Genomic DNA, 21,380 nt, shown 5'->3' with positions numbered 1-21,380 from the left:
TGTGAATATAGTTAAAAATAAATAAAATTTTAAACCAATTCCAAACTCATTATCACAAGAAGAGAAGTTGGTGCAATGGTAATTAAAAATATCCATGAATAATTTGTATAGTCTAGTACTTTTAGTATTTACATCAATTGTAATTTCTGAAAATAGTGGAGCAAGAAGAACAACAAGTGATTTAAATAAAAGAAAATTGGGAGATTTTGGATTAGTTAACAGATCAAGGGGTAATTTTTAAAAGTTTTGCTGATGATAAGGGTAAATTTGGCAGGATAGTATAAAGGTAAGGATAAATTTGGTCGGATAATATAACGGAGGTTAAATGTAAATAATATCCGAAAAGTAGACGGGTATATTTGGTCCTTTTAGAAAGAATAAGGGCATTTGCATCTATACCAAGTCTTGGGATCACAATTGAAGTTATACCTATTTTGCACAAAAATTAGGAAGTCTACCCACTTTAGGATCAACTTCAGATTTATTCGGTCTTAAGTTGAAAAAAAATAGTCTGAAGTGCAATGCACTTAATGCTAATTAAATCTAAAGTGCAAAATTGTACTTAAGATGCACTTAAGTCCAACATAGGTACGTTGTGCAACAAATATTTTCATGCACTTAAGGCCAAATAGGTCCGAAATGAAAAAATTACACTTTAGATACAGTTAAGGCCAAATAAATCTGAGGTGCATCCAATATTTTCATGCACTTACGACCAAATAGGTCTGAAGTGCAAATTGCCCAGAAACAAAAACTTGTTCTTCGAATTTCGACAATCTAATACATGAGTTAACACCTAAATCTACTCCAAATGAGCTCAAATTTGAAACATACCCTCTAAATATCATAAAAAAACAAACCATAATTATTAATTTATCAAAACAACGATAAATATATAACTCATTTAGCAATTTAGAAGAAGAAGAAGGAGGAAGGAAGAGGAGGAGGAAGAACCCTAAGCGTCACAACGGCTCACCACAACAAAATACCATAAAACATGCTCACAAACATCATATAAATTCACCTTCACGTTTATTTTCATAGTGAAGAGTCGTCTATACTTTGGGTACTAGTTAAAAAAAATAAAAAGTTGGTATATGTTAAATTGGGGCGACCAAATCGGATGTTCAGTGAAATTTTTACGGGGGGATTTGCAGTCGTACCCTATATTTGTGCCACATTTTAACCTGTACCCTATTTTTAAAAATTATTGATTTGGTAGCTAGCTGACAAAAATTTTGTAATAATATGATAATTACACTCCTAACAAAAGATATAAAACCTGCATCACGCATTAATCGTTTGATCTGCAACCTCATTCGTGAAAAAAGATCTCCTTATCTCCTCTGACCTCTCGGCAGCTTTATCAAAAAACCAGAAACTTGTCCAGATTCATCTTCAGAATCACACTTGCATGAAGTTGTTTCGCCTTGAAGCGAAAACTTCATGCTAATGTAGCATTAAGTTGTTTCATGTTGAAGCTAAAATTTCATGCTAATATAGCATGAAGTTGTTTCACATTGAAGCTAAAAATTCATGCTAATGCATGCTGAAGTTATTTATCTAGCAGTTTACAGTTTTGTCATGAGTTTTATCCGAAACTTCAGTCTAAACATGCTGAAGTTATTTAGTTCATTTGCTAAAATTTCAGACTAAACATGCTTAAGTCTTTTAGTTCATTTGCGAAAACTTCAAATTAAACATGCTTAAGTTTTTTAGTTCATTTGCTAAAACTTCAGACTAAACATGCTTAAGTTTTTATGTAATTTCTAATGAGTTTTTGCTAATGCATGCTGGAAGTTATTTAGTTCATTTGCTAAAATTTCACATCAAAACATGTTGAAGTTTTGTCCCGCAGTCTACAATTTTGTCATGAGTTTTATCTGAAACTTCAGTCTAAACAAGCTGAAGTTTTTTAGTTCATTTGCTAAAACTTCAAACTAAACATGCTTAAGTTTTTGTCTAGGAGTATGTAATTTTCTAATGAGTTTTTTTCTAATGCATGCTGAAATTATTTAGTTCATTTACTAAAATTTCATACCAAAACATGCTGAAGTTTTGTCCTGTAGTCTATAGTTTTGTCAATAGTCTTTTATTAAAGAAGGGCAAAATCGTCTTTTTAAAATGCTTTTAACAAAAAAAAAATGGGTACGAATGTAAATGAAAAAACAAAATGGGTATAAGTTTAAAGGGAACGACCAAATAGGGCGCCATGCAATTTTTACAATTTTTACGAAAGAATATACCAGGTAGCCACTTTTAGGGTTGTAAATTTGAAATATAGTCTGCGTTTGCTAAGCAATTAAAATAATCACAATTTAAAAATATGACAAAGTAGTTGAAAATAACCACACGAACTCTAAGAAATTTTCTTGGAGTTCAAAATGATGCAAATAAAACTCTAGGACCAAAATGACGCCAAAAAAATAGCCAGGTGCAAGGGCAGTGTGCGAAAAAATAAAACATATCTAGGTATAGCACATTAAACATATGCGCTACATATGCTTAATCTGGCGTTTTAGACTAACAAAAATTTCCCTTTTTCTTCTTCTTTTTTTTGGGAAAAAGAAATTATAATCATGTAACACTGTTATGCAAACAATTTTTAGACGGTTTTAGTGGAGGCAGGATGGCTACAACTCAAAGGATTACAGCAGTTGCTACAAACTAAAGTATTTGTTTTCTTTTAAATCCAATGTCCTTCCCTTAGGTTACAACAATCATCATTTCTTTCTTGATCGGTCCTATTAATCCTAATTATTACATCATCACATTATTTTTTTAATCGCAATTTTCTTTTGGATATTTTTAATTATTGCTATGTGAACTTATGTAGTTTCTAGATATGTCAATCGCTTTCCCTTTTTCTATACTAAGCCGAGGGTAGATCGGAAACAATATCTCTGCCTTCTTGAAGATAGAGGTAAGGTGTGCGTACATTTTACTCTCCCTAAACCTCACTTGTGAGATTATACTGAGTTGTGTTGTTGTTATCTAGATATGTTAATTAAAAGTTTATCACACTAAACTTCAAAATTAAATAAATTAAAAGTCATATAAATTCTACCCCTTTTGTTTCAATTTAGATGACACATTTTTCTTATTAGTCCGTTCCAAAAAGAATGACATATTTTTACAATTGGAAATAATTCAACTTTAAATTTTTCATTTTATCCATTTTATCCTTAATGAGAAACTTTTATAACCACACAAATGTTATCGCCCACAAAGCTTTTACCCCTTAAGCTTTTAAAATCACAAAATTCAAAAATCTTCTTCTATTTTCTTAAACTATGTGTCGAGTCAAACTACATCATCTAAATTGAAACGGAAGGAATATAAGATTTGTTTTAGAAACAATTAGAATTAGGAATTTTACCATGCAAGTAAATGGGTTGAGATATTGAGGAGGGAAATTTTTAATCACACTCAATATTTTGTCACGACTCGAAATTTTTACCTTCGGAACCGTGATAACGCCTAATATTTCACTTGTTAGGCAAGCCAACGTTAGAATATAATTAGTCATTTTAACAAAATTTTAAATTAATTAGTACCAAGGAAACAAATGCGAAAATAATGTCTGAAATAATCCATAATAATCGCGATATCTAAATACCATCCCACAACTAGAGTCACAAGTGCACGAACTTCTAGAATGAAACAAATTAGGGTCTGAATAAAATAAAGTTGTTTGAAAGCAAACACACAACTAAAATAAAGTAGACGGGGACTTCAGAACTGCGAACGCTGTGCAGTTATACCTCAAGTCTCCTCTGGGTAGCTGAAATCCGAGCAAACCTATGGTACGCCGCTGGGACCAACTCCGAAATCTGCACAAGAAGTGCAGAGTATAGTATCAGTACAATCGACCCCATGTACTGGTAAGTGCCGAGCCTAACCTCGACGAAGTAGTGACGAGGCTAAGGTAGGTCACTTACATTAATCTGTACGCAATAATAATAACAACAACAATAAGAGAAATAAAACAGGTATCCCCTTTTCAACAATTGAAGCTAACTTGGCAGTCATAACCAATTATTATTTCAATCAGTTTCCGTTGCGGCGTGCAACCCGATCCCATAATATATTCACATTCAATTCGGTTGCGGCGTGTAACCCGATCCTCCAATATATTCATTTCAATTAATTCTGTTACGGCGTGCAACCTGCCCCAACAATATAATTCCTCAATAAATTTCCGTTGCGGCGTGCAACCCGCTCCAACAATATAAACTTTAAATAAATCTGTTGCGGCGTGCAACCCGATCCCTCAATATAAACTTTAAACAACTCTGTTGCGGCGTGCAACCCGATCCCCCAATATATTTATTTTTATTTCCGTTGCGGCGTGCAACCCGATCTCCCCGTATATTTTAACAACTCTTAAATGTAATAAAAATACTCCAATAAATACCATGTTCAATGAGAAACTATTAAGCATCAAAGCATACAATAATTATAATTCATTTATGAAACAAACAATGACAAGTAGCAATTAACTGTGAAAATCAGGAAGAAAATAGGCAGTATAATATTTAATATACTAAATGTCAAGTAGCAATTAAGACACATAAATTAAATAAGCATGTGACAATTATTACATGAATTCAAGAATTAATATTTGACAAGGAATGTGAGAGAAACAATTATTATAATAATTAATTTGTGTCTTAAAATAATTTAATATGTTTAAATAATTAAACAAATAATTAAATTGACAAAGTATAGGCACTCGTCACCTTGCCTATACATTGTTGCACATGAAATTCACATAGCAAATAATTTAAGAGTTCTATTCCCTCAAGTCAAGGTTAACCACGATACTTACCTCTAGGGCTGTGCATGGATCAGATCGGATCAGATTTAGCACATTTCGGATCGGATTTTGAATTCTAAAAAATGCAATCTGAATTCGATCCGAATTAACATCGGATTGGATCGGATATTAAAGTTTGGATCGGATCGGATTTTCAGATTTCGGATTGGATTATTATGCCTCAAAGTTGCAAACTCATATGCATATTTTCTTTATAAAAGAGGCAATACAGTAAAAAAAAAAATTCATGTTTCTACAATTATGAGAGCACTATGATGCCAATATAGCTAAATCCATCAATTTTAAAGGTAATAACTTGGAAGAAAATGTAAAGGAACTAATTATCCGAAATAAAAGTTTAGTATTTATACCCGCCCTAATAATTTTAGATTTCGGATCAGATCGGATCGAATCAGATCGGATCATATTATAATTATACCAATCCGAATCCGATCCGAAATATGAAATTTTAATAAACACAATCCGAAATTCGATCCAATCCGAAATTCGAAATTGAACGGATCAGTTCGAATTTCGGATATCCGATCCAAACGAACAACCCTACTTACCTCATTTTGCAACCAAATTCAAGAATCCAATAAACCTTTGTCTCGCGAATTCGTGTCTGAAATCCTCAAATATAGTCATAAACAATTCAATATACTCAATACAAATCGTAAGAATTAATTCCATATGAATTTACTAATTTTCCGAATTAAAATCCGAAATTTATCTCAAAAATTATTAGTGGGACCCATGTCTCGAATCTCAAAAAAACTTACGAAATCCGAACACCAGTTCCGAGACGAGTCCAACCATACAAAAATTATTAAATTCCGATGTCAAATGGACCTTAAAATCTTAAATTTTCTTTTTTGAAAAGGTTTACAAAAATTCCAATTTCTCCCATCTAAATCCAAAATAAATAATTAATATAGATTTAGATTTATAAAATATAATCACTATATGATAAAGAATACTTACCCAGGCCTAAATCGAATTCTAATTTAGGGTTTGTGAAAAATGGAAAAAATCCCGTTTTGGTTATGTTTTAAGGTCTGGGCGTCAGGCCTTCTTCGCGTTCGTGATGAGCAGCAACCCGAGTGGCTTTCGCGTTCGCGAGTCCTCCTTCGCATTCGTGAAGGCTTCTTTCCCCTGGCCTTCGCGTTCGCGTAGAAGAAACAACGATTCCCCATCCCCATATCACAAGCCTACGTGTTCGCGAGAAGCTGGTCACGTTCGCGAAGGGTAAGGCCCCCCATTGCTTCTCGTTCGCGATAAAGAAAATTCCCCTGTCCCAAATTCCTCTTCGCGTTCGCGTTCGCGAAGCACATAACACCAGAAACCAGCAGGAGTCCCAAAACCCAGAATTTTCAAAGAATTAAAGTCCGTAGGCTATCCGAAACTCACCCGAGCTCTCGGGGCTCCAAACTAAATATGCACACAAGTCCAAAAATCTCATACAAACTCGCTCGCGCAAACAAAATGCCTAGAACTACGAATCAGACACCAAATCAAATGAAATTTTCAAGAAAACTTTAAAATTTTTATTTTCGCATCCCGAGCGTCCGAATCACGTCAAATCAATTCTGTTTCTCACCAAATTCGATAGACAAGTCATAAATGACATAACAGACCTATAAAAATTTTCAGAACTCAAATCCGACCCCGATATTAATAAAAGTCAATTTGTGGTTGAATTTTGAAATCTTTAGCCTTTACATTTCTAGTTTCCGTTAAATGGTCATAACTTGAGTTAGGGACCTCCAAATTAAATTTCGGTGAGAGAATCTCGGTGGAAATTAAGGAAAAACCAATTAACTAATCTATCATGGGGTACTCACTATGTATTTTATATTCCAAAGTAGAGTTTTCACCACTATAAGAAGAATGGCTATCACTTCTGTAAAGGGGGCGGATCAAAGAGCATTGAGGCATCTACACACTCCCATATTGAAAAGATTATTAATATTCACATAGAAATACAGTAGAAGTTATCCTTTTTTGAGCTTTGGATATTGACTCATCTTGCTTGTTTATAAATTATTCTCCGTTCAACTTGGTTTGTACTTCATTCTTTTTTACAGTTAATATTCGATATATTTCTACCTATCTTTCCGATTTGTGCCAAATTGTACCACGTATCCTTAGAATTACGTACAAATTCAACTATATTCATTTTTCGGGTAAACATACATATAAAAAACACAATAGAAAAATAAAAGACATATACTAATTGAAGAAGTTCATGAGTACCGGTAAAGTGAGTAGAGTTGAAAAATTACTTTTCGAGGAGATCATGACCATTTGAGAAGGTTAAGTCTTGGTAACATCTGAATCACCATCTTTAGTTTTTTGTTTAAGATCATATCACGGGTAGAATGACCGGTAGAATAACTGCAAAAAAAGAAAAGAAATTAAAATAATAATTTAGGATATAAAAGAACATGGAATAAGAAGTTATATATATATAAAAGAGGATTTAGAAAAAATGATGTGGCATATCTCTTTAGCCAAGAAACACATTTATCTTTTTTCTCATTTTTTTTGAATTTTTTTCTTTTTCTTTTAGTCTTTTCATTCAATCCAACTTATTAAAAGACTACAATGTCTATTAAAGAAATATTAATGCTGACCATTTGCTTTCCCTTATTTCTTTATTGCGTTTTCGGTTACACCATAGTTATTATGGTTTTAATGGGTTCTGCCCTTTGTATGTTCTTCCTTTTTAAAGTTTTGTTTCATTTCATATTTTCAGATCTTTCTCCATGCTAATGTGGAGTTGTTCGATATGAAAAGGTAAGCAAAGAGTTCATTTTCTAACTTTTGTTATTTAACTTTCTGTAAGGTTTTTCTTATAAATTTTGTTGAATCTTCAAGTCTTTGTCTATTCACCTTATGATATATATCCTAATATTTCGGGTTATGTTAACAGGAAAGCATACTAAATTTTAGAGGGATGAAACTGTTCACATATATTTATTCCTACAGATTGTCAATCAAAAGTTGTGATCTTCCTCTGGCATGGAGTGCAATATATCAATGAAAGGTCATCATCTCAACATAACAAAACTTTTTTAATTTCCATTTCGCGTTGTAATCACTATATGTACCTAGATTACTACAACTAATATTGGGTATATAAAATCTAATCGATATACTTTTGCTTGTGTATTATAATATTTCTTGAATATTTTGTGTCTTGTATTGGAACAATTATCAATTTCTTTTGGTAACTAATTGTTTTGCAAATTGTACTTTTTTCTTTGTGTATAATTTTGTGGGTATTTTAAATTCGATAAGATTTATGTCTCTTTTTTATTGTATATTATGGTGTTTTTTTCGGTTTGTCTTATTTTTCAGGTATATGAAATTTAGTCAGATTTATTTTTTGCTTTTCAGTTTATGGTATTTACATTTGGATTTTTGTGTTTATGTTACCACAGTTGAATCAAATGAGAAAATCAAAAGGAAAAAGGCCAGAAAAAAACTCAAGCTCAGACTGGTAAAAGCAAGACTACGGGAAAAAGATGATAGTTTGACTCCTTAGTGTTATCATTTCAACTATTAGAAAGCTACTGAGATGTAGTTATGAATGAAAAAAGCCCTAAGTCACATTGCCGTTAGAGGAAGCTACTAGATTGAAATATCAAAACATTGGAGCATTTCTTGGTTCATCTATATGTTGAGTTAGAAGATAATAAACTGTAAATTTGTTTTGTCTTATGGGTTTTCTCTTCGCTAGATGTATATCGATTCTCGCTCTTTATCTAAGGTAGTCATATTTATACTGTATTCTTCAGATGGATTTTTTGATGAAATATAGTGCCATCATTTTTCTTATTTTTTCATTCATGAGCTATTGCATGGAAGCTTCAAGGTGGAATTTGGAAAGATTAAAATGTTATTTATCTTTTTCCTCCTTTTTCTGTGTGCCTTTTCTCCTATTTTGTATTAATACAATTATTAATCAATATTACTTTTCTAATCATAATTCTTAATTAAAAGATACTTGCTCTGACCTTTTTGCTATTATAAAGCCTGAGTGTTAATTATTACTATTTTGACTTTTCATATTTCTTATCAATGCGTATGCAATAAAACTAATCCATTCAAGTTTCCAACGACACGTCGAAATTAGCTTTTAGTGGTGGAGTTCTTAATTAGTACTACTCGACCTTTCCCATTCTAAAGCCCAAAAGTATCCACTGCTACTATACCAGTTTTTCATATTCCTTATTAATGCAATAAGAAAAGTGTTTTCAATTTCCAACAAGAGGTAACAAAGTGGAGTAGTGATTTTTAATGCTGGAATAAATTCTATAATATGGATGAAGACATTTTAGTAATTTTTCAGTGAAAGAGTAGGTACATTTTCTTTTGATATTTTATTTTTATTCATTGTGATTTAGTTTATTTTTGAATTTTTAGAAAAACAAGAAATTTAATTTAAAAGGAAATATTTTAAGTATATGTTATTTGTCGAGAATTAATTACTTCTAAGATTATATGTTAAAATATTTGATTGTCTAACATCAATGTGAACTGTTCTAATTCTAATGAAAAAATAATATTTACTATTTGTTATTTAATCAATTCATAGAATTCAATTTTTGTATGCATATATACGAAACTTTCCATCTCTTCTGTTTCGACTAAATACACAAAACAAAGAGTAGTCATTGTATAAATTCATTTAAGTTTTTCAAAACCGCGCGAAGCGCGAACGGATTCCCTAGTTAGAGAATAATAGTATACAGACCCATTTTGGAAGAAGCTTTTAAAAGATCTCTTCCCATGGAAAAGGATCCATAACCGCTCCAAAAAGATGGAAAGGTCTTAACGTTTAAGAATTTAAAAGGTCATAACGCATGAGAGTTAGCAATATAATGACATTTCTGCTTATTTTTTATTAGTCTTATGGTACGCGCTTTGCGCGTTTATCTAAGTCAGTGAGTATACGACTTTTTAGAAAATCGTAAGTACTACTCCTGTCACGATCCGAAATTCCCACCTTCGGACCGTGATGGGCCTAACATTTCACTTACTAGGCAAGCCAACGTTTGAATAATATTAACTATTTTTAAAATAATTTTTAAATTTATTAATAACAAGAAAACAAATGCGGAAGCAAAGTTTGAAATATAGTGAAATAATCCATCAAAACATGTGATGACCCAAAATATCATCTTTAAATTTAATGATTAATTCTGTGATCTAAGCACTATTTATCATTACTCGACTTGCGTGCGCAGTCCGTAAAATTTTTTCGGAAAGTTTTCAGGTGAAAAAATGGATTAAAATGTGAATTAGATGTTTAAAACACAATTGAGTTGACTTTGGTCAACGTTTTGAGCAAACAGACTCGGATCAGTATTTTGACAGTTTTGGTAGGTCCGTATCGTGAATTGGGATTTGGACGTATACCCGAAATCAAATTTTGAGGTCCCTAACCCGAGATATGAAATTTTGATAAAAATATTTAAAATTTAAGTTCAAATAGTGACCGAATGTTGAATTATGTGCAAATGACCCCAGAATAGAATTTTGATGATTCTAACAGCTCCATATGGTAATTTTGGACTTAGGAGCCTGATCGAAATTTTATTTGGAAGCCCGTAGCGGAATTAGGCTTGAAATGCCGAAAGTTAATTTTTTGGGAAGTTTGACCGAGGGGTTGACTTTTTGATATGGGGGTCGAAATGCGATTCTGAAAATTTGCATAGCTCCGTTATGTCATTTATGACTTGCGTACAAAATTTGAGGTCAATCGGACTTGATTTGATAGGTTCCGGTGTTGTTTGTAGAAATTGAAAGTTTCAATTCATTAGGCTTGAATCTATGTGTGATTCGTATTTTTTAGTATTGTTGGATGTGATTTGAAGATTCGATTAAGTTCGTATGGTATTTTAGGAATTGTTGGTATGTTTGGTTGAAATCCCGGGGGCCTCGGGTGTGTTTCGGATGCTCAACGGGTCATTTTTGGACTTAGAGAAGTAGCAGATTTTTTTTGGTTTTTGTTGCAAAAGTTTGTTCTTCGCGTTCGCGAGGGTGTGGTCAGTGAAAGCATCGCGAACGCGAGGAGTAGGACGCGTTCGCGAAGTGTGTTTTCTAGTGTGAGATTTTGTTCTTCGCGTTCGCGAAGGGGAGGACGCGAACGTGAAGGTATGGTCTGTGTGTGTGCATCGCGAACGCGTGAGTGGCATCGCGTTCGCGAAGGAGAGCGAGGCAGCTGAGAACCCCCAGTCTTTTGTTCTATGTGTTCGCGAGATAAGGGACGCGTTCGCGAAGGTCTGAGTTAATAAAGCTTCGCGTTCGCGAAGAGGAAAGTTAGGCAGCACATTTTTGCGCTTCGCGAACGCGAGGCAAGGGTTGCGTTCGCGAAGAAGAAACCACTGGATAAAATGTTTAAGTTTAGAAAATGGGACTTCGTCCCATTTTCCAATTTTTAACGATTTGGAGCTCGAATTGTGGCGATTTCTGAGAGATTTTCAGAGAAAACGTTGGGGTAAGTGTTCTTAACTCAATCTTTGTTAGATTACCCGAATCTATCAGTGTTTTTAACAATTAATTGAAGATTTAAGTTGGAAAAAATGCGAAAACCCCTCTTGGATAGATTTGAGGATTTGAGGGTCGAACTGTTATTGGAATTTAGTCATTTTGGTATGGTTAGGCTCGTGATTGAATGGGCGTTCATATTTCATAACTTTCGTCGGATTCTGAGACGTGGGCTCCACAGGCCATTTTTGAGTTAATTTCGGATTTTATTTAAAAAATGTAGTATTTTCTTATAGAATTTATTCTATAATTTTTGTTGACTGTATCGAATTATTTATGACTAGATACGAGTCGACCGGAATCAAAAAATCGAGGAAAAAGCATATTACTTGGTTAAATTTGAGCAAGTCGAGGTAAGTGACTCGTCTAACCTTGTGTGGGAAAAATTTCCCTAGTATTGGTATTAATTGTAATGTGATAAAAGTCATGTACATGAGGTGGCGAGTGTGTACACGGACTAAATATGAAGGATTATATGTTCAGATTATGAAGATCACTGTTGCATATTAATTAAATTATTAAATCTTGTTATATTTTCCATTATTGATTTGATTTGTATACCTTAAATTTGCTTGACCTTTTCCTGCTAATTATTTTACCTGTTTAATTGAAACTTGGTTTCTTTTATACTGTGCATTATTTGAAGGTTGATTTTCTTTAAATTAAATATTATTAATATGAAGTATTTGACATTTTTAAATTTGATATTGAAGCAACGTATTAAAAAATTTTGAAATATTATTTTTCTGAATTATTTATTCTTGAATATTTTCGTAAGATTTTTTTTGGTACTCATTGTGATGGAGCCGTGAGCTCTTTATTGTGGAAAAAAAATATTATTGTTGGATTATTCTGGCATGAGCCGTGAGCTCTTTATTATTGAAAAATATTGTTGTTGATTTATTGTGAAAAATTGAAATATTGGGCACTTGAGGTGCACATTGCGATATATTGTAATATTAATACGCATGCGGTGGTATAAAGTCTGGGTATTGAAACGCATGCGCTGAGATAAGGGTGGCTTGATACGCGTGGCTAGTAGGGGTGACTACTAGAAGTCATGCGGTATAATAAGGGTGGCTAAAACGCGGGATGCTATTTCGAAAAAAATATTTTTTAAAAATAAATCGTGAAGGCTCCCGCGGTGATATAAGAAAATGGGATATTGTGAAATTATTTATAATTTGGGACTACGAGGCGGTACCTCGGTAGTGCCCTTGTTGATATTGATTTATGGCCATAGTTGCCTTCGATTAATTGTTGTGATTTTCATAAAGTTGAAGGAAATTCTGTTTTGATTCCACGAGATATTATTTGCAATTATTTGGTGTCATTAAATGTGACATACTATTTGATTCATTTCCAATGTCATTTTATTTTACTATATTGTTAAATATTTTACCATGCCATTATTACATTCCAGTAGGGCCTCACCTGGCCTCGTCACTACTCTACCGAGGTTAGGCTTGTGACTTACTGGGTACCGCTGTGGTGTACTCATACTACGCTTCTGCACATCTTTTTGTGCAGATCCAGGTACATCTTACCAGCCTAGACGTCAGTGAGTTACCTGCGCACGGAGACTTCGAGGTATATCTGCCAGCGTTCGCAGACTCCGGAGTCCCCTTCTATCATTTTATGTTGCCTCCTTATATTTTATTTAGACTTTGATATATAGAGACATTGAGAATAAATTCTTAGAAGCTTGTGACTTATTTCTACCGGGTTTTGGGAGTTGTAATCATTTGAATTGTAGTTTATTTATTTTCAGATATTTATGATTATTTCGCATTGATAGGCTTACCTAGTCTTAGAGACTAGGTGCCATCACGACATCCTACGGAGGGAATTTGGGGCTGTGACAAGTTGGTATCAGAGCACTAGGTTCATAGGTATTATGAGTCACAAGCAGGTTTAATAGAGTCTTGCGGTTCGGTACGGAGACGTCTGTACTTATCTTCGAGAGGCTATGGAACTGTTAGGAAATATTCACTTCTTTGATTCCTTATCGTGCGCCTTTGTTGATTTCAAAGTTCTAAACAATTGTCTTTCTATTCTCTCACAGATGGCGAGGACACGCACAACTGGATTTGATGATCAGACACCCGCACCCCCTGTTGGAGCCGCAAGAGGCCGGGGTCGGGGCAGAGGCCGAGCCAGACCACGTGGTGCAACCAGAGCACCTGCACGAACTGCTGCACCAGAGCCACCAGTAGCTCCAGTTGGAGAGCAGGCACCTGAGATGCCTGTTACTACACATGCACTTCAGGAGACTCTTGCCTAGTTTTTGAGCATATTTGGCACTTTAGCTCAGGCAGGATTAATTCCACTTGCTCCTGCCACATCTGAGGCTGGGGGAGGAGCACAGACTCCCACCGCCTGTACTCCAGAGCCACGTGCCCAAGTTGATCATGCCCTAGAGGTTATACCAGTGCAACCAGTTGTCCTAGTTCGGCCTGATATTAGGACAGCAGTTTCAGAGGGGGAGTAGCTCAGGCTCGAGAGGTATAAGAAGTACCACCCTCCCACTTCCAGCGGTTTAGCTTCAAAGGATGCTCAGGATTTTTTGGAGGAATGTCACCGTATCCTTCGTACTATGGGTATTGTGGATTCCAGTGGGGTTTCTTTCACGACATTCCAGTTTAGAGGAGCAGCCTACCAGTGGTGGCGGGCATATGAGTTGGATAGTCTCGCTGAGGCATCTTCACTCACTTGGACTCAATTTTCAGATATGTTCTTAAGGGAGTATGTTCCTCTGAGTCTTAGGGATGCATGGCACGCAGAGTGTGAGCAGTTGCGCCAGGGTTCTATGACCGTGTCAGAGTATGCGGTCCGATTCAGTGATTTGGCTAGACATGCACCGGCCTTAGTTGCTACTGTTCGAGAGCGGGTTCACAGATTTATTGAGGGTCTTCACCCTAGTATCATATACAGTATGGACCGAGAGCTAGAGATGGATATCACATACCAACATGTGGTATCAATTGCTAGGAGATTAGAAGGTATGCAAACTCGGGAGAGGGAAGAGAGGGAAGCTAAGAGACCCCAAGATTCTAGCACATATAATAATTCTCGTGCCCCAGTTGCAGCCCGTCATGGTAGAGGTATGTGAGCCGTCCTATTCATTCAGCACTTCAAGCTTCCAGTGGTATTCCGACTACTCCCAGAACTCGGGTTCTATATTATGCACCACCAGTGTCCTCTGTACCTCCTGTACGGGGTGCTTTCAGCGGGCAGTCTAGTCGATCAGGCCCGAGCTAGTCCCAGCAGCCACGTCCTCCGAGGGCTTGTTTTGAGTGTGGTGACACTCATCATATTATGAGAGATTGCCCCAGATTTAGGAGGGGTGCACCTCCAAAAATTTCTCAGGCCCCACCTATTCCACAGGGTCCTCAGGCTTCTCAGGCCATGATTACTGCACCAGTTGCTACTCCATCTGCACAGCCAGCTAGAGGTGGAGGTCGGGCAGGTAGAGGTCGTCCTAGAGGGGGAGGCCAGGCCAAATATTATGCCCTTCCTGCTAGGACAGATGCCGTTGCATCCGATTCTGTTATCACATGTATTATTCCGGTATGTCATAGAGATGCATCAGTTTTATTTGATCCAGGCTCCACTTATTCTTATGTGTCATCTTATTTTGCCCCATATTTTGTCGCATCACGTGATTACTTGAGTTCTTATGTTTATGTATCTACACCTGTGGGTGAATCCATTATTGTGGACCGTGTGTATCCGTCGTGTTTAATTGTTATCAGTGGTTTTGAGACCAGAGCTAATTTATTATTGCTCAGTATGGTGGATTTTGATATTATTTTGGGCATGGACTTGTTATCTCCCTATCACGCTATTCTTGATTGTTACGCCAAGACGGTGACATTGGCTATGCCAGGTCTACCACGGCTAGAGTGGAGAGGTACCTCGGATCATGTTCCTAGCAGGGTTGTTTCATTTCTTAAAGCTCAACGAATGGTTGAGAAGGGGTGTGATGCGTATCTGACCTATGTGAGAGATGTTAGTATTGATACTCCTACTGTAAAGTCAGTTCCTGTAGTAAGGGAGTTTCCTGATGTATTTCCAGCAGATCTTCTGGGTATGCCACCCGACAGAGATATTGATTTTGGTATTGATTTATTACCGGGTACACAGCCCATTTCTATTCCACTATACCGTATGGCCCCAGCAGAGTTGAAAGAATTAAAAGAACAGTTACAGGAATTGCTTGATAAGGGTTTCATTCGGCCTAGTGTATCGCCGTGGGGTGCTCCCGTCTTATTTGTAAAGAAGAAGGATGGTTCTATGCGGATGTGTATTGATTATCGCCAGTTGAAAAAGGTTACAGTGAAGAACAGGTATCCATTGCCACGTATTGATGACTTATTTGATCAACTTCAGGGTGACAGGGTATTCTCTAAAATTGACTTGCGATCAGGCTATCATCAGTTGAAGATTCGAGAGCCAGATATTCCGAAGACTGCTTTCAAGACTCGGTACGGTCATTACGAGTTCCTTGTGATGTCTTTTGGGCTGACCAATGCCCCAACAACATTTATGCACTTAATGAATAGTGTATTTCAGCCATATCTTGATTCCTTAGTCATTGTGTTTATTGACGACATTCTGGTGTATTCCCGGAGTCGGGAAGATCATGAACAACACCTGAGGACTTTGCTTCAGATCTTGAGAGATAGGAAGTTATATGCAAAATTTTCAAAGTGTGAATTCTGGCTTGATTCAGTGGGAGTTTTGGGTCATATATTTTCGTTCAAGGGGATCAAGGTAGATCCAAAGAATATTGAAGCAGTGCAGAGTTGGTCCAGACCGTCCTCAGATACGAAAATCCGTAGTTTTCTTGGTTTGGCTAGGTATTATCGCCGATTTGTATAGGGTTTCTCTTATATTGCTGCATCTATGACAAAATTGACCCAGAAGGGTGCTCCGTTCAGGTGGACCGAGGAATGTGAGGAGAGCTTCCAAAAGCTCAAGACAGCTTAGACTATAGCCCCAGTATTGGTATTACCTACAGGCACAGGATCTTATACTGTGTATTGTGACGCGTCGTGTATTGGTCCCGGCGCAGTGTTGATGCAAGACGGTAGGGTGATTGCCTACGCGTCCAGACAGTTAAAGGTGCATGAGAAGAATTATCCTGTACATGACCTAGAGTTAGCAGCTATTATTCATGCCTTAAAAATTTGGCGGCATTATTTGTTACAAAACAACGGTCTCTAAATACCATCCCATAATTGGTGTCACAAGTGCACGAGCTTCTAGAATGAATACAAATAAAGGTCTCAATAAAATAAAGCTGTCTGAAAACAAACACACAGCTAAAGTAAAGTAGACGGGGACTTCAGAACTGTGAACGCCGTGCAGTTATATCTCAAGTAAATCCGAGCAAGTCTACGGTACGCCGCTGGGACCAACTCCAAAATATGCACAAGAAGTGCAGAGTGTAGTATCAGTACAATCGGCCCCATGTACTGGTAAGTGCTGAGCCTAACCTCGACGAAGTAGTGATGAGGCTAAGGCGAGTTACTTACATTACCTGTACGCAATATTAGAAACAATAACAATAATAGAAATAAATCAAGTAACCCATTTATAATAATTAAAGCCAACTCAACAGTCATAACCAATTATCATTTCCATCAATTCAGTTGCAGCGTGCAACCCACTCTCACAATATATTCATTTTTAATCAAGTCTATTGCGGCGTGCAACCTGATCCTCCAATATGGACTCTTAATAAGTCTGTTGCGGCGTGCAACCCGATCCTCCAATATAGACTTTTAATAAGTCTGTTGCGGCGTGCAACCCGATCCTCCAATATAGACTTTTAATAAGTCTGTTGCGGCGTGCAACCCGATCCTCCAATATAGACTTTTAAAAAGTCTGTTGCGGCAGGCAACCCGTCCTCTAATATATTCAATATAATCAATTCTGTTGCGGCGTGCAACCCGCTCCTCCAGTATATTCACATTCACCAATTCTTATAGAAGGAATTTTCCCAATAAATGCAATAATTAATATAAAATTATAAGACAACAAGCATACAATAATTACGATTTATTCATGAAACAGACAATGTCAAATAGCAAATTATTATAGAAATCAGGGAGAAAATAGGCAGTTTAATATTTAATATGCTAGATGTCAAATAACAATTAAGACACATAATTCAAGTAGCATGTAACAATTAATGCAGGAATTTAAGAATTAATATTTGGCAAAGAATAGGAGAGAAACAATTATTATAATAATAAATTTATGATTTTAAATAATTTATGATTTTTTAAGTAATTATGCAAAAAATTAATTTGACGACGTATAGACACTATTCACCTCGCCTATACGTCGTTCACATGCATTTCATATAACAAATAATTTAAGGGTTCTATTCCCTCAAGTCAAGGTTAACCACGACACTTACCTCGCTTTGCAAATTCCAATCAATTATTCAACCACAACTTTTCCTTTTAAATTTACCTCTGAAAGCTTCAAATCTATTCACAAACAATTCGATATACTCAATACGAATCATAGGAATTAATTCCATATGAATTTACAAATATTTCCGGATAAAATCCGAAATTTATTAAAATATTCGGCAGTGGGACCCACGTCTCAAATCCCGGAAAAACTCGCGAAATGAGAACACCCATTCCGATATGAGTTCAACCATACTAAATTTGTCCAATTCCGATATCAAATGGACCTTCGAATCTTATATTTTTGTTTTTGGAAGATTTTATCAAAATCTAATTTTTCTACCATAACTTCACGGATTCATGATATAAATGAGTATGAAATCATGAAATATAATCAATATAGGATAAGAAACACTTACCCCAATGTTTTTCCGTGAAAATCGCCCAAAATTCGCCTTACCCGAGCTCAAAAATGGGAAAGAATTGAAAATGGGTCGAAACCCCATTTCTAGAACTTAAGTTCTGTTTCTGGGATTTTTACCCTTCGCGAACGCGGTCAGTGCCTCACATTCGCGAAGCACATTTTTGTGCTGCCAAAACTTTGCTCTTCGCGAACGCGAAGGCAATGTCGCAAACGCGAAGCCTTGCCAAATTTGGCCTTCGCGAACGCGATACACCCTATGCGAACGCGAAGCTTTAACGCTTGGTGCCTGGCCAGGCCCGCCTTCTACGCGAACGTGAACGCAAACGCTTCCACGCGTTCGTGATGAACACTGCCCTCTTCCCTTCGCTAACGCATCCCCCTCTTCGCGAAGGCAAAGAGTAAATTTCACCTCGCTCCAGTTTCTTCTTCGCGAATGCGAGCCACCTCTCGCGAACGCAAAGAAGGATCACAGAAGCAGATTTCTGCAGTTTTTCCCAAGTCCAAAAATGGTCCGTTAACGACCCGAAATCAACCTGAGCCCTCGGGGCTCAAAACCAAATATGCACCCAAGTCCTAAAACATCATACGAACTTGCTCGCGTGATCAAATCGCCAAAATAACACCTAGAACTACAAATCGGACACCAAATCAAAGGAAGTTTTCAATAAAACTTTAAAACTTATATTTTTACAACCGGACCTCCGAATCACGTCAAATCAACTCCGATTCCCACCAAATTCGGCAGACAAGTCATAAATATTATAGTGGATCTATACCGGGCTCCGGAACCAAAATACGGACCAGAGGTTAATAAATCCAACATCAGTAATTTCCTAGAAATCATTAAGCTTTCAAACTTTTAATGTTTCATCAAAATTCCATATCTCGAGCTAGGGACCTCGGAATTCTATTCCAGGCATACGCCCAAGTCCCAAATCACTATACGGACCTACCAGAATTGTTAAAACCCTGATCCGGGTCCGTTTGCTCAAAAATGTTGACTAAAGTCAACTTAGTTGATTTTTAAAGCTCTATTTCACATTTTAATCCATTTTTCACATAAAATTTTTTTGGAAAATTGTACGGACTGCGCACGCAAGTCGAGGAATGATAAATGGTACTTTTTGAGGTCTTATAACATAGAATTACTTATTAAATTTAAAGATGATATTTTGGGTCATTACATCCTCTACCTCTAATATAAACGTTCGTCCTCGAACGGAGTTAGAAAAAGTACCTGAGCTGGAGAAAAGGTGTGGATATTTACTCCGCATGTCCGACTCGGACTCCCAGGTAGATGCCTCTACCGGATGACCTCTCCATTGCATCTAAACTGAAGGATAACTCTTAGACCTCAACTGTCGGACCTGCCGGGCTAGAATAGCCACCGACTCTTCCTCGTAAGTCAAATCTTTGTCCAATTGGACTGAGCTGAAATCTAACATATGGGACAGATCACCATGATATTTTCGGAGCATAGACACATAGAACACCGGATGAACCGCTGATAAACTAGGTGGTAATGCAAGCCTGTAGGCTACTTCACCCACCCTTTCAAGAATTTCAAAGGGCCCGATATATCTAGGGCTCAACTTGCCCTTCTTTCCAAACCTCATTACACCTTTCATAGGTGAAACCCAGAGCAATATTCTTTCTCCAACCATGAATGCAATATCACGAACTTTACGATCGTCATAACTCTTTTACCTTGACTGAGCTGTGCAAAGTCGATCCTGAATAATCTTGACCTTATCCAAGGCATCCTGTACCAAATCAGTACCCAACAATCGAGCCTCTCCCGGTTCAAACCAACCAACTGGCGATCGGCATCGCCTTCTGTATAATGCCTCATATGGAGCCATCTGAATGCTCGACTGGTAGCTATTATTATAAGCAAACTCCGCAAGTGGCAAGAAATGATCCCAAGAACCTCCAAAGTCCATAACACAAACGCAAAGCATATCTTCTAATATCTGAATAGTGTGCTCTGACTGTCCGTCTGTCTGTGGATAAAATGCTGTACTCAACTCCACCCGCGTGCCTAACTCACGTTGTACAGCTCTTTAGAAATGTGAAGTAAACTGCATACCTCGATCTGAAATAATAGACACGGGCACACCGTGAAGGCAGACAGTCTCACGAATGTAAATTTCAGCTAACCTCTCTAAAGAATAGGTAACTACCACTAGAATGAAATGTGCTGACTTGGTCAACCTGTCCACAATGACCCATACTGCGTCAAATTTTCTCTGAGTCCGTGGGAGCCCAACAACAAAATCCATAGTGATACGCTCCAACTTCAACTCAGGGAATTTCTAACTTCTGAAGCAAACCATCTGGTCTCTGATGCTCGTACTTAACTTGCTGACAATTCAGACATCGAGCTACATGTGTAACTATATCCTTTTTTATTCTCCTCCATGAATAATTTTGCCGCAAATTTTGATACATTTTGGCGGTACCTGGATGAATAGAATACCTGGAACTATGTGCCTCTTCAAGAATTAATTCACCAAGCCCATCCACATTAGGCACACAAATACGGCCCTGCATTCGCAGAACCCCATCTTTCTCCACAACAAACTGTTTGGCATCACCGTGCCATACCGTGTCCTTAAGGACAAGTAAGTGAGGATCATCATACTGCCTCTCTCTGATGCGCTCATATAATAAAGACATAGCGATTGTGAAAGCTAGAACCCGACTGGGTTCTGAAACATCTAACCTCACAAACTGATTAGCCAATGTCTGAACATCTGCAGCTAATGGCCTCTCACCAACCGGAATATATGCAAGACTGCCCATACTCACAGCCTTTCTACTCAAAGCATCGACCACTACATTGGTCTTTCCGGGGTGATACAAAATGGTGATATCATAGTCTTTCAACAACTCCAACCATCTTCTTTGCCTCAAATTAAGATCTTTTTTTTAACAGATACTGAAGGCTATGATGATCAGTAAATACCTCACACGAGACACCGTAGAGGTAATGCCTCCAAATCTTCAACGCATGAACAATGGCTGCCAATTCTAAGTCATGAACAAGATAATTCTTCTTGTAAACTTTCAACTTCTGCGATGCATATGTAATTACCTTGCCATCTTGCATTAATACTGCACCAAGCCCAATGTTAGATGCGTCATAATA

General features: G+C 36.8%; 1 long non-coding RNA gene across 1 annotated transcript; it reads left to right on the top strand.

Moving 5' to 3' along the window:
• Positions 1-7,401: 7,401 nt before the first annotated feature.
• On the top strand, positions 7,402-8,594 carry LOC104099963 (uncharacterized). The gene is made up of 3 exons (XR_687111.4): positions 7,402-7,618; positions 7,755-7,868; positions 8,266-8,594. It is a non-coding gene; the product is annotated as an uncharacterized lncRNA (long non-coding RNA).
• Positions 8,595-21,380: the final 12,786 nt, after the last annotated feature.

This window comes from Nicotiana tomentosiformis, chromosome 1 (genome assembly GCF_000390325.3).
Source record: "Nicotiana tomentosiformis chromosome 1, ASM39032v3, whole genome shotgun sequence".
NCBI classification, from domain to species: Eukaryota; Viridiplantae; Streptophyta; class Magnoliopsida; order Solanales; family Solanaceae; genus Nicotiana; species Nicotiana tomentosiformis.
This window is presented reverse-complemented; position numbering and strand designations above follow the sequence as displayed.